General features: G+C 47.6%; 22 non-coding genes across 22 annotated transcripts; all 22 read left to right on the plus strand.

Moving 5' to 3' along the window:
- Window positions 1-297: 297 nt before the first annotated feature.
- On the plus strand, window positions 298-404 carry LOC143486886 (U6 spliceosomal RNA). The gene has a single exon (XR_013123748.1). It is a non-coding gene; the product is annotated as a U6 spliceosomal RNA (small nuclear RNA).
- A 923-nt stretch (window positions 405-1,327) lies between these two features.
- LOC143486887 (U6 spliceosomal RNA) lies at window positions 1,328-1,434 on the plus strand. Its single transcript, XR_013123749.1, has one exon. It is a non-coding gene; the product is annotated as a U6 spliceosomal RNA (small nuclear RNA).
- Window positions 1,435-2,350: 916 nt separating this feature from the next.
- On the plus strand, window positions 2,351-2,457 carry LOC143486888 (U6 spliceosomal RNA). Its single transcript, XR_013123750.1, has one exon. It is a non-coding gene; the product is annotated as a U6 spliceosomal RNA (small nuclear RNA).
- Window positions 2,458-3,380: 923 nt separating this feature from the next.
- LOC143486890 (U6 spliceosomal RNA) lies at window positions 3,381-3,487 on the plus strand. Its single transcript, XR_013123752.1, has one exon. It is a non-coding gene; the product is annotated as a U6 spliceosomal RNA (small nuclear RNA).
- Window positions 3,488-4,403: 916 nt separating this feature from the next.
- Window positions 4,404-4,510, plus strand: LOC143486892 (U6 spliceosomal RNA). Its single transcript, XR_013123753.1, has one exon. It is a non-coding gene; the product is annotated as a U6 spliceosomal RNA (small nuclear RNA).
- A 910-nt stretch (window positions 4,511-5,420) lies between these two features.
- Window positions 5,421-5,527, plus strand: LOC143486893 (U6 spliceosomal RNA). Its single transcript, XR_013123754.1, has one exon. It is a non-coding gene; the product is annotated as a U6 spliceosomal RNA (small nuclear RNA).
- Window positions 5,528-6,443: 916 nt separating this feature from the next.
- On the plus strand, window positions 6,444-6,550 carry LOC143486894 (U6 spliceosomal RNA). Its single transcript, XR_013123755.1, has one exon. It is a non-coding gene; the product is annotated as a U6 spliceosomal RNA (small nuclear RNA).
- Window positions 6,551-7,475: 925 nt separating this feature from the next.
- LOC143486953 (U6 spliceosomal RNA) lies at window positions 7,476-7,582 on the plus strand. Its single transcript, XR_013123820.1, has one exon. It is a non-coding gene; the product is annotated as a U6 spliceosomal RNA (small nuclear RNA).
- A 916-nt stretch (window positions 7,583-8,498) lies between these two features.
- LOC143486895 (U6 spliceosomal RNA) lies at window positions 8,499-8,605 on the plus strand. The gene has a single exon (XR_013123756.1). It is a non-coding gene; the product is annotated as a U6 spliceosomal RNA (small nuclear RNA).
- A 923-nt stretch (window positions 8,606-9,528) lies between these two features.
- LOC143486896 (U6 spliceosomal RNA) lies at window positions 9,529-9,635 on the plus strand. Its single transcript, XR_013123758.1, has one exon. It is a non-coding gene; the product is annotated as a U6 spliceosomal RNA (small nuclear RNA).
- A 904-nt stretch (window positions 9,636-10,539) lies between these two features.
- Window positions 10,540-10,646, plus strand: LOC143486897 (U6 spliceosomal RNA). Its single transcript, XR_013123759.1, has one exon. It is a non-coding gene; the product is annotated as a U6 spliceosomal RNA (small nuclear RNA).
- Window positions 10,647-11,562: 916 nt separating this feature from the next.
- On the plus strand, window positions 11,563-11,669 carry LOC143486966 (U6 spliceosomal RNA). Its single transcript, XR_013123831.1, has one exon. It is a non-coding gene; the product is annotated as a U6 spliceosomal RNA (small nuclear RNA).
- Window positions 11,670-12,594: 925 nt separating this feature from the next.
- On the plus strand, window positions 12,595-12,701 carry LOC143486967 (U6 spliceosomal RNA). Its single transcript, XR_013123832.1, has one exon. It is a non-coding gene; the product is annotated as a U6 spliceosomal RNA (small nuclear RNA).
- A 923-nt stretch (window positions 12,702-13,624) lies between these two features.
- Window positions 13,625-13,731, plus strand: LOC143486968 (U6 spliceosomal RNA). Its single transcript, XR_013123833.1, has one exon. It is a non-coding gene; the product is annotated as a U6 spliceosomal RNA (small nuclear RNA).
- Window positions 13,732-14,654: 923 nt separating this feature from the next.
- LOC143486898 (U6 spliceosomal RNA) lies at window positions 14,655-14,761 on the plus strand. Its single transcript, XR_013123760.1, has one exon. It is a non-coding gene; the product is annotated as a U6 spliceosomal RNA (small nuclear RNA).
- Window positions 14,762-15,677: 916 nt separating this feature from the next.
- Window positions 15,678-15,784, plus strand: LOC143486899 (U6 spliceosomal RNA). The gene has a single exon (XR_013123761.1). It is a non-coding gene; the product is annotated as a U6 spliceosomal RNA (small nuclear RNA).
- A 916-nt stretch (window positions 15,785-16,700) lies between these two features.
- Window positions 16,701-16,807, plus strand: LOC143486900 (U6 spliceosomal RNA). Its single transcript, XR_013123762.1, has one exon. It is a non-coding gene; the product is annotated as a U6 spliceosomal RNA (small nuclear RNA).
- A 910-nt stretch (window positions 16,808-17,717) lies between these two features.
- On the plus strand, window positions 17,718-17,824 carry LOC143486902 (U6 spliceosomal RNA). Its single transcript, XR_013123765.1, has one exon. It is a non-coding gene; the product is annotated as a U6 spliceosomal RNA (small nuclear RNA).
- A 910-nt stretch (window positions 17,825-18,734) lies between these two features.
- Window positions 18,735-18,841, plus strand: LOC143486903 (U6 spliceosomal RNA). The gene has a single exon (XR_013123766.1). It is a non-coding gene; the product is annotated as a U6 spliceosomal RNA (small nuclear RNA).
- A 910-nt stretch (window positions 18,842-19,751) lies between these two features.
- Window positions 19,752-19,858, plus strand: LOC143486904 (U6 spliceosomal RNA). Its single transcript, XR_013123767.1, has one exon. It is a non-coding gene; the product is annotated as a U6 spliceosomal RNA (small nuclear RNA).
- Window positions 19,859-20,774: 916 nt separating this feature from the next.
- Window positions 20,775-20,881, plus strand: LOC143486905 (U6 spliceosomal RNA). The gene has a single exon (XR_013123768.1). It is a non-coding gene; the product is annotated as a U6 spliceosomal RNA (small nuclear RNA).
- Window positions 20,882-21,797: 916 nt separating this feature from the next.
- Window positions 21,798-21,904, plus strand: LOC143486906 (U6 spliceosomal RNA). The gene has a single exon (XR_013123770.1). It is a non-coding gene; the product is annotated as a U6 spliceosomal RNA (small nuclear RNA).
- The last annotated feature ends 587 nt before the right edge of the window (window positions 21,905-22,491 follow it).

Here is a 22,491-nt window from a genome sequence, read left to right on the forward strand (position 1 = left end):
GCACTTTAGGTATCTGACAATGTGCGTGTGTGTTTTAACTTTGTAACTGACTCTCTTGGCTGTTTTAGCTTGTAGGGTTACATTTTGAGGTATAAACATCAAAAAGGCTTGGGCTTGGTCTTGGTCTTGGGCTTGGGCTTGGGGGGTGGAGTTATTTAGGTCCATGCCTAAGGGGCGTGTCCTTCTTGATCTCTGAGGGATCATAGTGATACCAGAGGAATTTCTCAGACCTGCCCTTTTGCAGAGCCCTTTTCCTGGCACAAGGAGTTATAAGCACGCCCCTGCATATCGTCTACTGTGCTTGCTACGGCAGCACATATACTAAAATTGGATCGATACAGAGAAGATTAGCATGGCCCCTGCGAAAGGATGACACGCAAATCCGTGAAGCGCTCCACATTTTGAAGAACCTGGAGAAATGGCACGGCAATCCTGCGGCGTTGACCTTCTGCCGACCGAGATTCGAGCCGGTACTGTTTTTATTCTCAAATCTGCTGGCTTGTCTCGTGGTCAAGGTCGATTGGCAGAAACAGCATAGGGTAGAAATACCACTTGTGACCGAGTGAATCAATATAAGGCACTAGGGATATAGGTAAAGCAGTGTGATTGTCAGCAGGAATATACTATCCAATAGCACTACGCAAAGAGCCTGTTTCAGCTGTGGTTTAAATATTGAAATCAGGAATATATCAGGACACCTCTCTCTGGAGCTAGGGATCGGTCCATGAACAATTGAACCATGCTTGCCAGAGCTGGCAAAACAACATGCAGCAGGGGTTGTAGAGGGTGGAACATGTAAGGACTTTTGTCCATTGCAGAGTTTTGTGTTGTAGACTGGAGTTTTCTTCAGTCCCGTCCCATACCTTTAATAGAATTCCCACCCCTTGACCTGGAGCCCCACCCACCATATTACCCATCCCACCCCACCCTGTCAGGTTTTGCCCCGCCCTCCATTTTGCCCTACTTCCTTTTCTGTGTCGGTATGGGGCAGGCTTCCTAACTATCTGCTTGGTCAAGTCATACTTACTGGGCACTTTAGGTATCTGACAATGTGCGTGTGTGTTTTAACTTTGTAACTGACTCTCTTGGCTGTTTTAGCTTGTAGGGTTACATTTTGAGGTATAAACATCAAAAAGGCTTGGGCTTGGTCTTGGTCTTGGGCTTGGGCTTGGGGGGTGGAGTTATTTAGGTCCATGCCTAAGGGGCGTGTCCTTCTTGATCTCTGAGGGATCATAGTGATACCAGAGGAATTTCTCAGACCTGCCCTTTTGCAGAGCCCTTTTCCTGGCACAAGGAGTTATAAGCACGCCCCTGCATATCGTCTACTGTGCTTGCTACGGCAGCACATATACTAAAATTGGATCGATACAGAGAAGATTAGCATGGCCCCTGCGAAAGGATGACACGCAAATCCGTGAAGCGCTCCACATTTTGGATAAATGGCACGGCAATCCTGCGGCGTTGACCTTCTGCCGACCGAGATTCGAGCCGGTACTGTTTTTATTCTCAAATCTGCTGGCTTGTCTCGTGGTCAAGGTCGGTTGGCAGAAACAGCATAGGGTAGAAATACCACTTGCGACCGAGTGAATCAAGATAAGGCACTAGGGATATAGGTAAAGCAGTGTGATTGTCAGCAGGAATATACTATCCAATAGCACTACGCAAAGAGCCTATGTTTCAGCTGTGGTTTAAATATTGAAATCAGGAATATATCCGGACACCTCTCTCTGGAGCTAGGGATCGGTCCATGAACAATTGAACCATGCTTGCCAGAGCTGGCAAAACAACATGCAGCAGGGGTTGTAGAGGGTGGAACATGTAAGGACTTTTGTCCATTGCAGAGTTTTGTGTTGTAGACTGGAGTTTTCTTCAGTCCCGTCCCATACCTTTAATAGAATTCCCACCCCTTGACCTGGAGCCCCACCCACCATATTACCCATCCCACCCCACCCTGTCAGGTTTTGCCCCGCCCTCCATTTTGCCCTACTTCCTTTTCTGTGTCGGTATGGGGCAGGCTTCCTAACTATCTGCTTGGTCAAGTCATACTTACTGGGCACTTTAGGTATCTGACAATGTGCGTGTGTGTTTTAACTTTGTAACTGACTCTCTTGGCTGTTTTAGCTTGTAGGGTTACATTTTGAGGTATAAACATCAAAAAGGCTTGGGCTTGGTCTTGGTCTTGGGCTTGGGCTTGGGGGGTGGAGTTATTTAGGTCCATGCCTAAGGGGCGTGTCCTTCTTGATCTCTGAGGGATCATAGTGATACCAGAGGAATTTCTCAGACCTGCCCTTTTGCAGAGCCCTTTTCCTGGCACAAGGAGTTATAAGCACGCCCCTGCATATCGTCTACTGTGCTTGCTACGGCAGCACATATACTAAAATTGGATCGATACAGAGAAGATTAGCATGGCCCCTGCGAAAGGATGACACGCAAATCCGTGAAGCGCTCCACATTTTGAAGAACCTGGAGAAATGGCACGGCAATCCTGCGGCGTTGACCTTCTGCCGACCGAGATTCGAGCCGGTACTGTTTTTATTCTCAAATCTGCTGGCTTGTCTCGTGGTCAAGGTCGATTGGCAGAAACAGCATAGGGTAGAAATACCACTTGTGACCGAGTGAATCAATATAAGGCACTAGGGATATAGGTAAAGCAGTGTGATTGTCAGCAGGAATATACTATCCAATAGCACTACGCAAAGAGCCTGTTTCAGCTGTGGTTTAAATATTGAAATCAGGAATATATCAGGACACCTCTCTCTGGAGCTAGGGATCGGTCCATGAACAATTGAACCATGCTTGCCAGAGCTGGCAAAACAACATGCAGCAGGGGTTGTAGAGGGTGGAACATGTAAGGACTTTTGTCCATTGCAGAGTTTTGTGTTGTAGACTGGAGTTTTCTTCAGTCCCGTCCCATACCTTTAATAGAATTCCCACCCCTTGACCTGGAGCCCCACCCACCATATTACCCATCCCACCCCACCCTGTCAGGTTTTGCCCCGCCCTCCATTTTGCCCTACTTCCTTTTCTGTGTCGGTATGGGGCAGGCTTCCTAACTATCTGCTTGGTCAAGTCATACTTACTGGGCACTTTAGGTATCTGACAATGTGCGTGTGTGTTTTAACTTTGTAACTGACTCTCTTGGCTGTTTTAGCTTGTAGGGTTACATTTTGAGGTATAAACATCAAAAAGGCTTGGGCTTGGTCTTGGTCTTGGGCTTGGGCTTGGGGGGTGGAGTTATTTAGGTCCATGCCTAAGGGGCGTGTCCTTCTTGATCTCTGAGGGATCATAGTGATACCAGAGGAATTTCTCAGACCTGCCCTTTTGCAGAGCCCTTTTCCTGGCACAAGGAGTTATAAGCACGCCCCTGCATATCGTCTACTGTGCTTGCTACGGCAGCACATATACTAAAATTGGATCGATACAGAGAAGATTAGCATGGCCCCTGCGAAAGGATGACACGCAAATCCGTGAAGCGCTCCACATTTTGGATAAATGGCACGGCAATCCTGCGGCGTTGACCTTCTGCCGACCGAGATTCGAGCCGGTACTGTTTTTATTCTCAAATCTGCTGGCTTGTCTCGTGGTCAAGGTCGGTTGGCAGAAACAGCATAGGGTAGAAATACCACTTGCGACCGAGTGAATCAAGATAAGGCACTAGGGATATAGGTAAAGCAGTGTGATTGTCAGCAGGAATATACTATCCAATAGCACTACGCAAAGAGCCTATGTTTCAGCTGTGGTTTAAATATTGAAATCAGGAATATATCCGGACACCTCTCTCTGGAGCTAGGGATCGGTCCATGAACAATTGAACCATGCTTGCCAGAGCTGGCAAAACAACATGCAGCAGGGGTTGTAGAGGGTGGAACATGTAAGGACTTTTGTCCATTGCAGAGTTTTGTGTTGTAGACTGGAGTTTTCTTCAGTCCCGTCCCATACCTTTAATAGAATTCCCACCCCTTGACCTGGAGCCCCACCCACCATATTACCCATCCCACCCCACCCTGTCAGGTTTTGCCCCGCCCTCCATTTTGCCCTACTTCCTTTTCTGTGTCGGTATGGGGCAGGCTTCCTAACTATCTGCTTGGTCAAGTCATACTTACTGGGCACTTTAGGTATCTGACGATGTGCGTGTGTGTTTTAACTTTGTAACTGACTCTCTTGGCTGTTTTAGCTTGTAGGGTTACATTTTGAGGTATAAACATCAAAAAGGCTTGGGCTTGGTCTTGGTCTTGGGCTTGGGCTTGGGGGGTGGAGTTATTTAGGTCCATGCCTAAGGGGCGTGTCCTTCTTGATCTCTGAGGGATCATAGTGATACCAGAGGAATTTCTCAGACCTGCCCTTTTGCAGAGCCCTTTTCCTGGCACAAGGAGTTATAAGCACGCCCCTGCATATCGTCTACTGTGCTTGCTACGGCAGCACATATACTAAAATTGGATCGATACAGAGAAGATTAGCATGGCCCCTGCGAAAGGATGACACGCAAATCCGTGAAGCGCTCCACATTTTGGATAAATGGCACGGCAATCCTGCAGCGTTGACCTTCTGCCGACCGAGATTCGAGCCGGTACTGTTTTTATTCTCAAATCTGCTGGCTTGTCTCGTGGTCAAGGTCGATTGGCAGAAACAGCATAGGGTAGAAATACCACTTGCGACCGAGTGAATCAAGATAAGGCACTAGGGATATAGGTAAAGCAGTGTGATTGTCAGCAGGAATATACTATCCAATAGCACTACGCAAAGAGCCTATGTTTCAGCTGTGGTTTAAATATTGAAATCAGGAATATATCAGGACACCTCTCTCTGGAGCTAGGGATTGGTCCATGAACAATTGAACCATGCTTGCCAGAGCTGGCAAAACAACATGCAGCAGGGGTTGTAGAGGGTGGAACATGTAAGGACTTTTGTCCATTGCAGAGTTTTGTGTTGTAGACTGGAGTTTTCTTCAGTCCCGTCCCATACCTTTAATAGAATTCCCACCCCTTGACCTGGAGCCCCACCCACCATATTACCCATCCCACCCCACCCTGTCAGGTTTTGCCCCGCCCTCCATTTTGCCCTACTTCCTTTTCTGTGTCGGTATGGGGCAGGCTTCCTAACTATCTGCTTGGTCAAGTCATACTTACTGGGCACTTTAGGTATCTGACAATGTGCGTGTGTGTTTTAACTTTGTAACTGACTCTCTTGGCTGTTTTAGCTTGTAGGGTTACATTTTGAGGTATAAACATCAAAAAGGCTTGGGCTTGGTCTTGGTCTTGGGCTTGGGGGGTGGAGTTATTTAGGTCCATGCCTAAGGGGCGTGTCCTTCTTGATCTCTGAGGGATCATAGTGATACCAGAGGAATTTCTCAGACCTGCCCTTTTGCAGAGCCCTTTTCCTGGCACAAGGAGTTATAAGCACGCCCCTGCATATCGTCTACTGTGCTTGCTACGGCAGCACATATACTAAAATTGGATCGATACAGAGAAGATTAGCATGGCCCCTGCGAAAGGATGACACGCAAATCCGTGAAGCGCTCCACATTTTGGATAAATGGCACGGCAATCCTGCGGCGTTGACCTTCTGCCGACCGAGATTCGAGCCGGTACTGTTTTTATTCTCAAATCTGCTGGCTTGTCTCGTGGTCAAGGTCGGTTGGCAGAAACAGCATAGGGTAGAAATACCACTTGCGACCGAGTGAATCAAGATAAGGCACTAGGGATATAGGTAAAGCAGTGTGATTGTCAGCAGGAATATACTATCCAATAGCACTACGCAAAGAGCCTATGTTTCAGCTGTGGTTTAAATATTGAAATCAGGAATATATCCGGACACCTCTCTCTGGAGCTAGGGATCGGTCCATGAACAATTGAACCATGCTTGCCAGAGCTGGCAAAACAACATGCAGCAGGGGTTGTAGAGGGTGGAACATGTAAGGACTTTTGTCCATTGCAGAGTTTTGTGTTGTAGACTGGAGTTTTCTTCAGTCCCGTCCCATACCTTTAATAGAATTCCCACCCCTTGACCTGGAGCCCCACCCACCATATTACCCATCCCACCCCACCCTGTCAGGTTTTGCCCCGCCCTCCATTTTGCCCTACTTCCTTTTCTGTGTCGGTATGGGGCAGGCTTCCTAACTATCTGCTTGGTCAAGTCATACTTACTGGGCACTTTAGGTATCTGACAATGTGCGTGTGTGTTTTAACTTTGTAACTGACTCTCTTGGCTGTTTTAGCTTGTAGGGTTACATTTTGAGGTATAAACATCAAAAAGGCTTGGGCTTGGTCTTGGTCTTGGGCTTGGGCTTGGGGGGTGGAGTTATTTAGGTCCATGCCTAAGGGGCGTGTCCTTCTTGATCTCTGAGGGATCATAGTGATACCAGAGGAATTTCTCAGACCTGCCCTTTTGCAGAGCCCTTTTCCTGGCACAAGGAGTTATAAGCACGCCCCTGCATATCGTCTACTGTGCTTGCTACGGCAGCACATATACTAAAATTGGATCGATACAGAGAAGATTAGCATGGCCCCTGCGAAAGGATGACACGCAAATCCGTGAAGCGCTCCACATTTTGAAGAACCTGGAGAAATGGCACGGCAATCCTGCGGCGTTGACCTTCTGCCGACCGAGATTCGAGCCGGTACTGTTTTTATTCTCAAATCTGCTGGCTTGTCTCGTGGTCAAGGTCGATTGGCAGAAACAGCATAGGGTAGAAATACCACTTGCGACCGAGTGAATCAAGATAAGGCACTAGGGATATAGGTAAAGCAGTGTGATTGTCAGCAGGAATATACTATCCAATAGCACTACGCAAAGAGCCTATGTTTCAGCTGTGGTTTAAATATTGAAATCAGGAATATATCAGGACACCTCTCTCTGGAGCTAGGGATCGGTCCATGAACAATTGAACCATGCTTGCCAGAGCTGGCAAAACAACATGCAGCAGGGGTTGTAGAGGGTGGAACATGTAAGGACTTTTGTCCATTGCAGAGTTTTGTGTTGTAGACTGGAGTTTTCTTCAGTCCCGTCCCATACCTTTAATAGAATTCCCACCCCTTGACCTGGAGCCCCACCCACCATATTACCCATCCCACCCCACCCTGTCAGGTTTTGCCCCGCCCTCCATTTTGCCCTACTTCCTTTTCTGTGTCGGTATGGGGCAGGCTTCCTAACTATCTGCTTGGTCAAGTCATACTTACTGGGCACTTTAGGTATCTGACAATGTGCGTGTGTGTTTTAACTTTGTAACTGACTCTCTTGGCTGTTTTAGCTTGTAGGGTTACATTTTGAGGTATAAACATCAAAAAGGCTTGGGCTTGGTCTTGGTCTTGGGCTTGGGCTTGGGGGGTGGAGTTATTTAGGTCCATGCCTAAGGGGCGTGTCCTTCTTGATCTCTGAGGGATCATAGTGATACCAGAGGAATTTCTCAGACCTGCCCTTTTGCAGAGCCCTTTTCCTGGCACAAGGAGTTATAAGCACGCCCCTGCATATCGTCTACTGTGCTTGCTACGGCAGCACATGTACTAAAATTGGATCGATACAGAGAAGATTAGCATGGCCCCTGCGAAAGGATGACACGCAAATCCGTGAAGCGCTCCACATTTTGGATAAATGGCACGGCAATCCTGCAGCGTTGACCTTCTGCCGACCGAGATTCGAGCCGGTACTGTTTTTATTCTCAAATCTGCTGGCTTGTCTCGTGGTCAAGGTCGATTGGCAGAAACAGCATAGGGTAGAAATACCACTTGCGACCGAGTGAATCAAGATAAGGCACTAGGGATATAGGTAAAGCAGTGTGATTGTCAGCAGGAATATACTATCCAATAGCACTACGCAAAGAGCCTATGTTTCAGCTGTGGTTTAAATATTGAAATCAGGAATATATCAGGACACCTCTCTCTGGAGCTAGGGATCGGTCCATGAACAATTGAACCATGCTTGCCAGAGCTGGCAAAACAACATGCAGCAGGGGTTGTAGAGGGTGGAACATGTAAGGACTTTTGTCCATTGCAGAGTTTTGTGTTGTAGACTGGAGTTTTCTTCAGTCCCGTCCCATACCTTTAATAGAATTCCCACCCCTTGACCTGGAGCCCCACCCACCATATTACCCATCCCACCCCACCCTGTCAGGTTTTGCCCCGCCCTCCATTTTGCCCTACTTCCTTTTCTGTGTCGGTATGGGGCAGGCTTCCTAACTATCTGCTTGGTCAAGTCATACTTACTGGGCACTTTAGGTATCTGACAATGTGCGTGTGTGTTTTAACTTTGTAACTGACTCTCTTGGCTGTTTTAGCTTGTAGGGTTACATTTTGAGGTATAAACATCAAAAAGGCTTGGGCTTGGTCTTGGTCTTGGGCTTGGGCTTGGGGGGTGGAGTTATTTAGGTCCATGCCTAAGGGGCGTGTCCTTCTTGATCTCTGAGGGATCATAGTGATACCAGAGGAATTTCTCAGACCTGCCCTTTTGCAGAGCCCTTTTCCTGGCACAAGGAGTTATAAGCACGCCCCTGCATATCGTCTACTGTGCTTGCTACGGCAGCACATATACTAAAATTGGATCGATACAGAGAAGATTAGCATGGCCCCTGCGAAAGGATGACACGCAAATCCGTGAAGCGCTCCACATTTTGAAGAACCTGGAGAAATGGCACGGCAATCCTGCGGCGTTGACCTTCTGCCGACCGAGATTCGAGCCGGTACTGTTTTTATTCTCAAATCTGCTGGCTTGTCTCGTGGTCAAGGTCGATTGGCAGAAACAGCATAGGGTAGAAATACCACTTGTGACCGAGTGAATCAATATAAGGCACTAGGGATATAGGTAAAGCAGTGTGATTGTCAGCAGGAATATACTATCCAATAGCACTACGCAAAGAGCCTGTTTCAGCTGTGGTTTAAATATTGAAATCAGGAATATATCAGGACACCTCTCTCTGGAGCTAGGGATCGGTCCATGAACAATTGAACCATGCTTGCCAGAGCTGGCAAAACAACATGCAGCAGGGGTTGTAGAGGGTGGAACATGTAAGGACTTTTGTCCATTGCAGAGTTTTGTGTTGTAGACTGGAGTTTTCTTCAGTCCCGTCCCATACCTTTAATAGAATTCCCACCCCTTGACCTGGAGCCCCACCCACCATATTACCCATCCCACCCCACCCTGTCAGGTTTTGCCCCGCCCTCCATTTTGCCCTACTTCCTTTTCTGTGTCGGTATGGGGCAGGCTTCCTAACTATCTGCTTGGTCAAGTCATACTTACTGGGCACTTTAGGTATCTGACAATGTGCGTGTGTGTTTTAACTTTGTAACTGACTCTCTTGGCTGTTTTAGCTTGTAGGGTTACATTTTGAGGTATAAACATCAAAAAGGCTTGGGCTTGGTCTTGGTCTTGGGCTTGGGCTTGGGGGGTGGAGTTATTTAGGTCCATGCCTAAGGGGCGTGTCCTTCTTGATCTCTGAGGGATCATAGTGATACCAGAGGAATTTCTCAGACCTGCCCTTTTGCAGAGCCCTTTTCCTGGCACAAGGAGTTATAAGCACGCCCCTGCATATCGTCTACTGTGCTTGCTACGGCAGCACATATACTAAAATTGGATCGATACAGAGAAGATTAGCATGGCCCCTGCGAAAGGATGACACGCAAATCCGTGAAGCGCTCCACATTTTGGATAAATGGCACGGCAATCCTGCGGCGTTGACCTTCTGCCGACCGAGATTCGAGCCGGTACTGTTTTTATTCTCAAATCTGCTGGCTTGTCTCGTGGTCAAGGTCGGTTGGCAGAAACAGCATAGGGTAGAAATACCACTTGCGACCGAGTGAATCAAGATAAGGCACTAGGGATATAGGTAAAGCAGTGTGATTGTCAGCAGGAATATACTATCCAATAGCACTACGCAAAGAGCCTATGTTTCAGCTGTGGTTTAAATATTGAAATCAGGAATATATCCGGACACCTCTCTCTGGAGCTAGGGATCGGTCCATGAACAATTGAACCATGCTTGCCAGAGCTGGCAAAACAACATGCAGCAGGGGTTGTAGAGGGTGGAACATGTAAGGACTTTTGTCCATTGCAGAGTTTTGTGTTGTAGACTGGAGTTTTCTTCAGTCCCGTCCCATACCTTTAATAGAATTCCCACCCCTTGACCTGGAGCCCCACCCACCATATTACCCATCCCACCCCACCCTGTCAGGTTTTGCCCCGCCCTCCATTTTGCCCTACTTCCTTTTCTGTGTCGGTATGGGGCAGGCTTCCTAACTATCTGCTTGGTCAAGTCATACTTACTGGGCACTTTAGGTATCTGACAATGTGCGTGTGTGTTTTAACTTTGTAACTGACTCTCTTGGCTGTTTTAGCTTGTAGGGTTACATTTTGAGGTATAAACATCAAAAAGGCTTGGGCTTGGTCTTGGGCTTGGGGGGTGGAGTTATTTAGGTCCATGCCTAAGGGGCGTGTCCTTCTTGATCTCTGAGGGATCATAGTGATACCAGAGGAATTTCTCAGACCTGCCCTTTTGCAGAGCCCTTTTCCTGGCACAAGGAGTTATAAGCACGCCCCTGCATATCGTCTACTGTGCTTGCTACGGCAGCACATATACTAAAATTGGATCGATACAGAGAAGATTAGCATGGCCCCTGCGAAAGGATGACACGCAAATCCGTGAAGCGCTCCACATTTTGGATAAATGGCACGGCAATCCTGCAGCGTTGACCTTCTGCCGACCGAGATTCGAGCCGGTACTGTTTTTATTCTCAAATCTGCTGGCTTGTCTCGTGGTCAAGGTCGATTGGCAGAAACAGCATAGGGTAGAAATACCACTTGCGACCGAGTGAATCAAGATAAGGCACTAGGGATATAGGTAAAGCAGTGTGATTGTCAGCAGGAATATACTATCCAATAGCACTACGCAAAGAGCCTATGTTTCAGCTGTGGTTTAAATATTGAAATCAGGAATATATCAGGACACCTCTCTCTGGAGCTAGGGATCGGTCCATGAACAATTGAACCATGCTTGCCAGAGCTGGCAAAACAACATGCAGCAGGGGTTGTAGAGGGTGGAACATGTAAGGACTTTTGTCCATTGCAGAGTTTTGTGTTGTAGACTGGAGTTTTCTTCAGTCCCGTCCCATACCTTTAATAGAATTCCCACCCCTTGACCTGGAGCCCCACCCACCATATTACCCATCCCACCCCACCCTGTCAGGTTTTGCCCCGCCCTCCATTTTGCCCTACTTCCTTTTCTGTGTCGGTATGGGGCAGGCTTCCTAACTATCTGCTTGGTCAAGTCATACTTACTGGGCACTTTAGGTATCTGACAATGTGCGTGTGTGTTTTAACTTTGTAACTGACTCTCTTGGCTGTTTTAGCTTGTAGGGTTACATTTTGAGGTATAAACATCAAAAAGGCTTGGGCTTGGTCTTGGTCTTGGGCTTGGGCTTGGGGGGTGGAGTTATTTAGGTCCATGCCTAAGGGGCGTGTCCTTCTTGATCTCTGAGGGATCATAGTGATACCAGAGGAATTTCTCAGACCTGCCCTTTTGCAGAGCCCTTTTCCTGGCACAAGGAGTTATAAGCACGCCCCTGCATATCGTCTACTGTGCTTGCTACGGCAGCACATATACTAAAATTGGATCGATACAGAGAAGATTAGCATGGCCCCTGCAAAAGGATGACACGCAAATCCGTGAAGCGCTCCACATTTTGAAGAACCTGGAGAAATGGCACGGCAATCCTGCGGCGTTGACCTTCTGCCGACCGAGATTCGAGCCGGTACTGTTTTTATTCTCAAATCTGCTGGCTTGTCTCGTGGTCAAGGTCGATTGGCAGAAACAGCATAGGGTAGAAATACCACTTGCGACCGAGTGAATCAAGATAAGGCACTAGGGATATAGGTAAAGCAGTGTGATTGTCAGCAGGAATATACTATCCAATAGCACTACGCAAAGAGCCTATGTTTCAGCTGTGGTTTAAATATTGAAATCAGGAATATATCAGGACACCTCTCTCTGGAGCTAGGGATCGGTCCATGAACAATTGAACCATGCTTGCCAGAGCTGGCAAAACAACATGCAGCAGGGGTTGTAGAGGGTGGAACATGTAAGGACTTTTGTCCATTGCAGAGTTTTGTGTTGTAGACTGGAGTTTTCTTCAGTCCCGTCCCATACCTTTAATAGAATTCCCACCCCTTGACCTGGAGCCCCACCCACCATATTACCCATCCCACCCCACCCTGTCAGGTTTTGCCCCGCCCTCCATTTTGCCCTACTTCCTTTTCTGTGTCGGTATGGGGCAGGCTTCCTAACTATCTGCTTGGTCAAGTCATACTTACTGGGCACTTTAGGTATCTGACAATGTGCGTGTGTGTTTTAACTTTGTAACTGACTCTCTTGGCTGTTTTAGCTTGTAGGGTTACATTTTGAGGTATAAACATCAAAAAGGCTTGGGCTTGGTCTTGGTCTTGGGCTTGGGCTTGGGGGGTGGAGTTATTTAGGTCCATGCCTAAGGGGCGTGTCCTTCTTGATCTCTGAGGGATCATAGTGATACCAGAGGAATTTCTCAGACCTGCCCTTTTGCAGAGCCCTTTTCCTGGCACAAGGAGTTATAAGCACGCCCCTGCATATCGTCTACTGTGCTTGCTACGGCAGCACATATACTAAAATTGGATCGATACAGAGAAGATTAGCATGGCCCCTGCAAAAGGATGACACGCAAATCCGTGAAGCGCTCCACATTTTGAAGAACCTGGAGAAATGGCACGGCAATCCTGCGGCGTTGACCTTCTGCCGACCGAGATTCGAGCCGGTACTGTTTTTATTCTCAAATCTGCTGGCTTGTCTCGTGGTCAAGGTCGATTGGCAGAAACAGCATAGGGTAGAAATACCACTTGTGACCGAGTGAATCAATATAAGGCACTAGGGATATAGGTAAAGCAGTGTGATTGTCAGCAGGAATATACTATCCAATAGCACTACGCAAAGAGCCTGTTTCAGCTGTGGTTTAAATATTGAAATCAGGAATATATCAGGACACCTCTCTCTGGAGCTAGGGATCGGTCCATGAACAATTGAACCATGCTTGCCAGAGCTGGCAAAACAACATGCAGCAGGGGTTGTAGAGGGTGGAACATGTAAGGACTTTTGTCCATTGCAGAGTTTTGTGTTGTAGACTGGAGTTTTCTTCAGTCCCGTCCCATACCTTTAATAGAATTCCCACCCCTTGACCTGGAGCCCCACCCACCATATTACCCATCCCACCCCACCCTGTCAGGTTTTGCCCCGCCCTCCATTTTGCCCTACTTCCTTTTCTGTGTCGGTATGGGGCAGGCTTCCTAACTATCTGCTTGGTCAAGTCATACTTACTGGGCACTTTAGGTATCTGACAATGTGCGTGTGTGTTTTAACTTTGTAACTGACTCTCTTGGCTGTTTTAGCTTGTAGGGTTACATTTTGAGGTATAAACATCAAAAAGGCTTGGGCTTGGTCTTGGTCTTGGGCTTGGGCTTGGGGGGTGGAGTTATTTAGGTCCATGCCTAAGGGGCGTGTCCTTCTTGATCTCTGAGGGATCATAGTGATACCAGAGGAATTTCTCAGACCTGCCCTTTTGCAGAGCCCTTTTCCTGGCACAAGGAGTTATAAGCACGCCCCTGCATATCGTCTACTGTGCTTGCTACGGCAGCACATATACTAAAATTGGATCGATACAGAGAAGATTAGCATGGCCCCTGCAAAAGGATGACACGCAAATCCGTGAAGCGCTCCACATTTTGAAGAACCTGGAGAAATGGCACGGCAATCCTGCGGCGTTGACCTTCTGCCGACCGAGATTCGAGCCGGTACTGTTTTTATTCTCAAATCTGCTGGCTTGTCTCGTGGTCAAGGTCGATTGGCAGAAACAGCATAGGGTAGAAATACCACTTGTGACCGAGTGAATCAATATAAGGCACTAGGGATATAGGTAAAGCAGTGTGATTGTCAGCAGGAATATACTATCCAATAGCACTACGCAAAGAGCCTGTTTCAGCTGTGGTTTAAATATTGAAATCAGGAATATATCAGGACACCTCTCTCTGGAGCTAGGGATCGGTCCATGAACAATTGAACCATGCTTGCCAGAGCTGGCAAAACAACATGCAGCAGGGGTTGTAGAGGGTGGAACATGTAAGGACTTTTGTCCATTGCAGAGTTTTGTGTTGTAGACTGGAGTTTTCTTCAGTCCCGTCCCATACCTTTAATAGAATTCCCACCCCTTGACCTGGAGCCCCACCCACCATATTACCCATCCCACCCCACCCTGTCAGGTTTTGCCCCGCCCTCCATTTTGCCCTACTTCCTTTTCTGTGTCGGTATGGGGCAGGCTTCCTAACTATCTGCTTGGTCAAGTCATACTTACTGGGCACTTTAGGTATCTGACAATGTGCGTGTGTGTTTTAACTTTGTAACTGACTCTCTTGGCTGTTTTAGCTTGTAGGGTTACATTTTGAGGTATAAACATCAAAAAGGCTTGGGCTTGGTCTTGGTCTTGGGCTTGGGCTTGGGGGGTGGAGTTATTTAGGTCCATGCCTAAGGGGCGTGTCCTTCTTGATCTCTGAGGGATCATAGTGATACCAGAGGAATTTCTCAGACCTGCCCTTTTGCAGAGCCCTTTTCCTGGCACAAGGAGTTATAAGCACGCCCCTGCATATCGTCTACTGTGCTTGCTACGGCAGCACATATACTAAAATTGGATCGATACAGAGAAGATTAGCATGGCCCCTGCGAAAGGATGACACGCAAATCCGTGAAGCGCTCCACATTTTGGATAAATGGCACGGCAATCCTGCGGCGTTGACCTTCTGCCGACCGAGATTCGAGCCGGTACTGTTTTTATTCTCAAATCTGCTGGCTTGTCTCGTGGTCAAGGTCGGTTGGCAGAAACAGCATAGGGTAGAAATACCACTTGCGACCGAGTGAATCAAGATAAGGCACTAGGGATATAGGTAAAGCAGTGTGATTGTCAGCAGGAATATACTATCCAATAGCACTACGCAAAGAGCCTATGTTTCAGCTGTGGTTTAAATATTGAAATCAGGAATATATCCGGACACCTCTCTCTGGAGCTAGGGATCGGTCCATGAACAATTGAACCATGCTTGCCAGAGCTGGCAAAACAACATGCAGCAGGGGTTGTAGAGGGTGGAACATGTAAGGACTTTTGTCCATTGCAGAGTTTTGTGTTGTAGACTGGAGTTTTCTTCAGTCCCGTCCCATACCTTTAATAGAATTCCCACCCCTTGACCTGGAGCCCCACCCACCATATTACCCATCCCACCCCACCCTGTCAGGTTTTGCCCCGCCCTCCATTTTGCCCTACTTCCTTTTCTGTGTCGGTATGGGGCAGGCTTCCTAACTATCTGCTTGGTCAAGTCATACTTACTGGGCACTTTAGGTATCTGACAATGTGCGTGTGTGTTTTAACTTTGTAACTGACTCTCTTGGCTGTTTTAGCTTGTAGGGTTACATTTTGAGGTATAAACATCAAAAAGGCTTGGGCTTGGTCTTGGTCTTGGGCTTGGGCTTGGGGGGTGGAGTTATTTAGGTCCATGCCTAAGGGGCGTGTCCTTCTTGATCTCTGAGGGATCATAGTGATACCAGAGGAATTTCTCAGACCTGCCCTTTTGCAGAGCCCTTTTCCTGGCACAAGGAGTTATAAGCACGCCCCTGCATATCGTCTACTGTGCTTGCTACGGCAGCACATATACTAAAATTGGATCGATACAGAGAAGATTAGCATGGCCCCTGCGAAAGGATGACACGCAAATCCGTGAAGCGCTCCACATTTTGGATAAATGGCACGGCAATCCTGCGGCGTTGACCTTCTGCCGACCGAGATTCGAGCCGGTACTGTTTTTATTCTCAAATCTGCTGGCTTGTCTCGTGGTCAAGGTCGGTTGGCAGAAACAGCATAGGGTAGAAATACCACTTGCGACCGAGTGAATCAAGATAAGGCACTAGGGATATAGGTAAAGCAGTGTGATTGTCAGCAGGAATATACTATCCAATAGCACTACGCAAAGAGCCTATGTTTCAGCTGTGGTTTAAATATTGAAATCAGGAATATATCCGGACACCTCTCTCTGGAGCTAGGGATCGGTCCATGAACAATTGAACCATGCTTGCCAGAGCTGGCAAAACAACATGCAGCAGGGGTTGTAGAGGGTGGAACATGTAAGGACTTTTGTCCATTGCAGAGTTTTGTGTTGTAGACTGGAGTTTTCTTCAGTCCCGTCCCATACCTTTAATAGAATTCCCACCCCTTGACCTGGAGCCCCACCCACCATATTACCCATCCCACCCCACCCTGTCAGGTTTTGCCCCGCCCTCCATTTTGCCCTACTTCCTTTTCTGTGTCGGTATGGGGCAGGCTTCCTAACTATCTGCTTGGTCAAGTCATACTTACTGGGCACTTTAGGTATCTGACAATGTGCGTGTGTGTTTTAACTTTGTAACTGACTCTCTTGGCTGTTTTAGCTTGTAGGGTTACATTTTGAGGTATAAACATCAAAAAGGCTTGGGCTTGGTCTTGGTCTTGGGCTTGGGCTTGGGGGGTGGAGTTATTTAGGTCCATGCCTAAGGGGCGTGTCCTTCTTGATCTCTGAGGGATCATAGTGATACCAGAGGAATTTCTCAGACCTGCCCTTTTGCAGAGCCCTTTTCCTGGCACAAGGAGTTATAAGCACGCCCCTGCATATCGTCTACTGTGCTTGCTACGGCAGCACATATACTAAAATTGGATCGATACAGAGAAGATTAGCATGGCCCCTGCGAAAGGATGACACGCAAATCCGTGAAGCGCTCCACATTTTGGATAAATGGCACGGCAATCCTGCAGCGTTGACCTTCTGCCGACCGAGATTCGAGCCGGTACTGTTTTTATTCTCAAATCTGCTGGCTTGTCTCGTGGTCAAGGTCGATTGGCAGAAACAGCATAGGGTAGAAATACCACTTGCGACCGAGTGAATCAAGATAAGGCACTAGGGATATAGGTAAAGCAGTGTGATTGTCAGCAGGAATATACTATCCAATAGCACTACGCAAAGAGCCTATGTTTCAGCTGTGGTTTAAATATTGAAATCAGGAATATATCAGGACACCTCTCTCTGGAGCTAGGGATCGGTCCATGAACAATTGAACCATGCTTGCCAGAGCTGGCAAAACAACATGCAGCAGGGGTTGTAGAGGGTGGAACATGTAAGGACTTTTGTCCATTGCAGAGTTTTGTGTTGTAGACTGGAGTTTTCTTCAGTCCCTTCCCATACCTTTAATAGAATTCCCACCCCTTGACCTGGAGCCCCACCCACCATATTACCCATCCCACCCCACCCTGTCAGGTTTTGCCCCGCCCTCCATTTTGCCCTACTTCCTTTTCTGTGTCGGTATGGGGCAGGCTTCCTAACTATCTGCTTGGTCAAGTCATACTTACTGGGCACTTTAGGTATCTGACAATGTGCGTGTGTGTTTTAACTTTGTAACTGACTCTCTTGGCTGTTTTAGCTTGTAGGGTTACATTTTGAGGTATAAACATCAAAAAGGCTTGGGCTTGGTCTTGGTCTTGGGCTTGGGGGGTGGAGTTATTTAGGTCCATGCCTAAGGGGCGTGTCCTTCTTGATCTCTGAGGGATCATAGTGATACCAGAGGAATTTCTCAGACCTGCCCTTTTGCAGAGCCCTTTTCCTGGCACAAGGAGTTATAAGCACGCCCCTGCATATCGTCTACTGTGCTTGCTACGGCAGCACATATACTAAAATTGGATCGATACAGAGAAGATTAGCATGGCCCCTGCGAAAGGATGACACGCAAATCCGTGAAGCGCTCCACATTTTGGATAAATGGCACGGCAATCCTGCAGCGTTGACCTTCTGCCGACCGAGATTCGAGCCGGTACTGTTTTTATTCTCAAATCTACTGGCTTGTCTCGTGGTCAAGGTCGATTGGCAGAAACAGCATAGGGTAGAAATACCACTTGCGACCGAGTGAATCAAGATAAGGCACTAGGGATATAGGTAAAGCAGTGTGATTGTCAGCAGGAATATACTATCCAATAGCACTACGCAAAGAGCCTATGTTTCAGCTGTGGTTTAAATATTGAAATCAGGAATATATCAGGACACCTCTCTCTGGAGCTAGGGATCGGTCCATGAACAATTGAACCATGCTTGCCAGAGCTGGCAAAACAACATGCAGCAGGGGTTGTAGAGGGTGGAACATGTAAGGACTTTTGTCCATTGCAGAGTTTTGTGTTGTAGACTGGAGTTTTCTTCAGTCCCGTCCCATACCTTTAATAGAATTCCCACCCCTTGACCTGGAGCCCCACCCACCATATTACCCATCCCACCCCACCCTGTCAGGTTTTGCCCCGCCCTCCATTTTGCCCTACTTCCTTTTCTGTGTCGGTATGGGGCAGGCTTCCTAACTATCTGCTTGGTCAAGTCATACTTACTGGGCACTTTAGGTATCTGACAATGTGCGTGTGTGTTTTAACTTTGTAACTGACTCTCTTGGCTGTTTTAGCTTGTAGGGTTACATTTTGAGGTATAAACATCAAAAAGGCTTGGGCTTGGTCTTGGTCTTGGGCTTGGGGGGTGGAGTTATTTAGGTCCATGCCTAAGGGGCGTGTCCTTCTTGATCTCTGAGGGATCATAGTGATACCAGAGGAATTTCTCAGACCTGCCCTTTTGCAGAGCCCTTTTCCTGGCACAAGGAGTTATAAGCACGCCCCTGCATATCGTCTACTGTGCTTGCTACGGCAGCACATATACTAAAATTGGATCGATACAGAGAAGATTAGCATGGCCCCTGCGAAAGGATGACACGCAAATCCGTGAAGCGCTCCACATTTTGGATAAATGGCACGGCAATCCTGCAGCGTTGACCTTCTGCCGACCGAGATTCGAGCCGGTACTGTTTTTATTCTCAAATCTACTGGCTTGTCTCGTGGTCAAGGTCGATTGGCAGAAACAGCATAGGGTAGAAATACCACTTGCGACCGAGTGAATCAAGATAAGGCACTAGGGATATAGGTAAAGCAGTGTGATTGTCAGCAGGAATATACTATCCAATAGCACTACGCAAAGAGCCTATGTTTCAGCTGTGGTTTAAATATTGAAATCAGGAATATATCAGGACACCTCTCTCTGGAGCTAGGGATCGGTCCATGAACAATTGAACCATGCTTGCCAGAGCTGGCAAAACAACATGCAGCAGGGGTTGTAGAGGGTGGAACATGTAAGGACTTTTGTCCATTGCAGAGTTTTGTGTTGTAGACTGGAGTTTTCTTCAGTCCCGTCCCATACCTTTAATAGAATTCCCACCCCTTGACCTGGAGCCCCACCCACCATATTACCCATCCCACCCCACCCTGTCAGGTTTTGCCCCGCCCTCCATTTTGCCCTACTTCCTTTTCTGTGTCGGTATGGGGCAGGCTTCCTAACTATCTGCTTGGTCAAGTCATACTTACTGGGCACTTTAGGTATCTGACAATGTGCGTGTGTGTTTTAACTTTGTAACTGACTCTCTTGGCTGTTTTAGCTTGTAGGGTTACATTTTGAGGTATAAACATCAAAAAGGCTTGGGCTTGGTCTTGGTCTTGGGCTTGGGGGGTGGAGTTATTTAGGTCCATGCCTAAGGGGCGTGTCCTTCTTGATCTCTGAGGGATCATAGTGATACCAGAGGAATTTCTCAGACCTGCCCTTTTGCAGAGCCCTTTTCCTGGCACAAGGAGTTATAAGCACGCCCCTGCATATCGTCTACTGTGCTTGCTACGGCAGCACATATACTAAAATTGGATCGATACAGAGAAGATTAGCATGGCCCCTGCGAAAGGATGACACGCAAATCCGTGAAGCGCTCCACATTTTGGATAAATGGCACGGCAATCCTGCAGCGTTGACCTTCTGCCGACCGAGATTCGAGCCGGTACTGTTTTTATTCTCAAATCTACTGGCTTGTCTCGTGGTCAAGGTCGATTGGCAGAAACAGCATAGGGTAGAAATACCACTTGCGACCGAGTGAATCAAGATAAGGCACTAGGGATATAGGTAAAGCAGTGTGATTGTCAGCAGGAATATACTATCCAATAGCACTACGCAAAGAGCCTATGTTTCAGCTGTGGTTTAAATATTGAAATCAGGAATATATCAGGACACCTCTCTCTGGAGCTAGGGATCGGTCCATGAACAATTGAACCATGCTTGCCAGAGCTGGCAAAACAACATGCAGCAGGGGTTGTAGAGGGTGGAACATGTAAGGACTTTTGTCCATTGCAGAGTTTTGTGTTGTAGACTGGAGTTTTCTTCAGTCCCTTCCCATACCTTTAATAGAATTCCCACCCCTTGACCTGGAGCCCCACCCACCATATTACCCATCCCACCCCACCCTGTCAGGTTTTGCCCCGCCCTCCATTTTGCCCTACTTCCTTTTCTGTGTCGGTATGGGGCAGGCTTCCTAACTATCTGCTTGGTCAAGTCATACTTACTGGGCACTTTAGGTATCTGACAATGTGCGTGTGTGTTTTAACTTTGTAACTGACTCTCTTGGCTGTTTTAGCTTGTAGGGTTACATTTTGAGGTATAAACATCAAAAAGGCTTGGGCTTGGTCTTGGTCTTGGGCTTGGGCTTGGGGGGTGGAGTTATTTAGGTCCATGCCTAAGGGGCGTGTCCTTCTTGATCTCTGAGGGATCATAGTGATACCAGAGGAATTTCTCAGACCTGCCCTTTTGCAGAGCCCTTTTCCTGGCACAAGGAGTTATAAGCACGCCCCTGCATATCGTCTACTGTGCTTGCTACGGCAGCACATATACTAAAATTGGATCGATACAGAGAAGATTAGCATGGCCCCTGCGAAAGGATGACACGCAAATCCGTGAAGCGCTCCACATTTTGGATAAATGGCACGGCAATCCTGCGGCGTTGACCTTCTGCCGACTGAGATTCGAGCCGGTACTGTTTTTATTCTCAAATCTGCTGGCTTGTCTCGTGGTCAAGGTCGGTTGGCAGAAACAGCATAGGGTAGAAATACCACTTGCGACCGAGTGAATCAAGATAAGGCACTAGGGATATAGGTAAAGCAGTGTGATTGTCAGCAGGAATATACTATCCAATAGCACTACGCAAAGAGCCTATGTTTCAGCTGTGGTTTAAATATTGAAATCAGGAATATATCCGGACACCTCTCTCTGGAGCTAGGGATCGGTCCATGAACAATTGAACCATGCTTGCCAGAGCTGGCAAAACAACATGCAGCAGGGGTTGTAGAGGGTGGAACATGTAAGGACTTTTGTCCATTGCAGAGTTTTGTGTTGTAGACTGGAGTTTTCTTCAGTCCCGTCCCATACCTTTAATAGAATTCCCACCCCTTGACCTGGAGCCCCACCCACCATATTACCCATCCCACCCCACCCTGTCAGGTTTTGCCCCGCCCTCCATTTTGCCCTACTTCCTTTTCTGTGTCGGTATGGGGCAGGCTTCCTAACTATCTGCTTGGTCAAGTCATACTTACTGGGCACTTTAGGTATCTGACAATGTGCGTGTGTGTTTTAACTTTGTAACTGACTCTCTTGGCTGTTTTAGCTTGTAGGGTTACATTTTGAGGTATAAACATCAAAAAGGCTTGGGCTTGGTCTTGGTCTTGGGCTTGGGCTTGGGGGGTGGAGTTATTTAGGTCCATGCCTAAGGGGCGTGTCCTTCTTGATCTCTGAGGGATCATAGTGATACCAGAGGAATTTCTCAGACCTGCCCTTTTGCAGAGCCCTTTTCCTGGCACAAGGAGTTATAAGCACGCCCCTGCATATCGTCTACTGTGCTTGCTACGGCAGCACATATACTAAAATTGGATCGATACAGAGAAGATTAGCATGGCCCCTGCGAAAGGATGACACGCAAATCCGTGAAGCGCTCCACATTTTGAAGAACCTGGAGAAATGGCACGGCAATCCTGCGGCGTTGACCTTCTGCCGACCGAGATTCGAGCCGGTACTGTTTTTATTCTCAAATCTGCTGGCTTGTCTCGTGGTCAAGGTCGATTGGCAGAAACAGCATAGGGTAGAAATACCACTTGTGACCGAGTGAATCAATATAAGGCACTAGGGATATAGGTAAAGCAGTGTGATTGTCAGCAGGAATATACTATCCAATAGCACTACGCAAAGAGCCTGTTTCAGCTGTGGTTTAAATATTGAAATCAGGAATATATCAGGACACCTCTCTCTGGAGCTAGGGATCGGTCCATGAACAATTGAACCATGCTTGCCAGAGCTGGCAAAACAACATGCAGCAGGGGTTGTAGAGGGTGGAACATGTAAGGACTTTTGTCCATTGCAGAGTTTTGTGTTGTAGACTGGAGTTTTCTTCAGTCCCGTCCCATACCTTTAATAGAATTCCCACCCCTTGACCTGGAGCCCCACCCACCATATTACCCATCCCACCCCACCCTGTCAGGTTTTGCCCCGCCCTCCATTTTGCCCTACTTCCTTTTCTGTGTCGGTATGGGGCAG

This window comes from Brachyhypopomus gauderio, unplaced genomic scaffold (assembly GCF_052324685.1).
Source record: "Brachyhypopomus gauderio isolate BG-103 unplaced genomic scaffold, BGAUD_0.2 sc45, whole genome shotgun sequence".
NCBI lineage: Eukaryota > Metazoa > Chordata > Actinopteri > Gymnotiformes > Hypopomidae > Brachyhypopomus > Brachyhypopomus gauderio.